A 1,543-nucleotide genomic window follows, 5' to 3' on the forward strand; every position below is an offset into this window, starting at 1 on the left:
GGAGACAAAGAGAAGGAGCCATCAAGAGACAAAGGAAAACAACCAGTGAAGGGCAAAGGCAAAAGGACTTCACTCAACGAAGGTAATGACAATGAATTCAATATTGTGTTCAGAAATGATGATCAAGTAACTAGATTTGCAATTCTTGTCAATAGAAAGATAGTGTGTACTAGATATATGGACCCAACTGTTCTTGATATGCTTGGAATTAGGGAAGATGTAGATTTGATGATTGGGTTTTTAGATTGGAGTGATATTATGTACACACATTTGCCTACATATCCTCGTCTTGTTTTGGAATTTTTAAGTTCATTGGATGTCCATTTTACTAATGAAGATGATTATTTTGGAAAAATCTCTTTTAGATTAATGAATCAAGAATTTCTATGGGCATTTAGTGACTTTAATTCTTGTTTTGGAATAACCACCGGTAGCCCTCGTAGGTTTGATCCAAGGTTTAATTGGAATCATTTTTGGAATGCAATAACTGGGTTAGATCAACCTTATGAGCCTTCAAGAGCTAAGGCCTCCCATATGCAAAACCCATCTTTAGGTATCTACATAGAGTCATGAGTAAAACTATTTTTGGTAGGGGAGAGAGTGATGGGGTGGTTAAGAAGATAGAGCTTTATGCTTTATGGGCTATGCTTTATAAGGTTGAATTTGACTCTGGTTTTCATTTTGTTCAAACCTTATTGAGATCAGCTAGGGCATCATCGGGATCAATTGTTTTTGGTGGTTTGATTACCCGAATAGGTTGTAATTTAAATCTTGATGTTGATAGGTTGGAAATAATTCATGGTAATGACATGATTGACATTGATACATGTCTTGCTATGAAAATGATCGTTCGGGATGAGAATGGTTTCGCGTTTCCTAGGAGGAATGGTTCTCCTTTACCCCTTCCTTTTCTTGAACGAACTACTATTCGTAACCGGGCTAATTGGGTAATTTTTGAGTTAGATTTTGAGGATAACCCTTCTATACCTGGAGACACTGAGCCACATAATGAACCCTCGTCATCTGGACATACGCAGCCTTCTAGTTTTATGGAGCCTGCTAGGCATTCTTTTGCATATGGCACGGGATCTTCTAGGTTTGATTTTTCAGATTTTCGTACGTCTCTAGAATCACTTCATGAGAAGCAAGATTCCCAACGAAAAATGTTGGAGGGGCGCTTCTCTTTATCTGATGATCAGTTTAGGGAGGTACGAAATCATTTTCAGTTTACGAGGAATTTTCAAGGTCAAGTGGCTGAGTTTGTGCAGGATTATGATAATGATCAGGCTAGGATGAGAGATTTTATGCAGAGTATGACGCTTACTAGCCAACAAGTTGATGCTTTATATGAGTATCATAGATCCTTGGGTGAGATTCCAGGTTTTCCTAGTTTTCCTATTGGCCAACCACGTCGTAGACCTCCTTTCCCTCGTCCACCTCCACCTCCTCCACCATACTGATTTCATCGGGACGATGAAAAGTTTAAGTCTGGGGGGGTGTCATATATTGTTTAGTTTGGTTTTCAGTTTTTAGTTTTTGAGTT

This window comes from Zingiber officinale, chromosome 5A (genome assembly GCF_018446385.1).
Source record: "Zingiber officinale cultivar Zhangliang chromosome 5A, Zo_v1.1, whole genome shotgun sequence".
Lineage (NCBI taxonomy): Eukaryota > Viridiplantae > Streptophyta > Magnoliopsida > Zingiberales > Zingiberaceae > Zingiber > Zingiber officinale.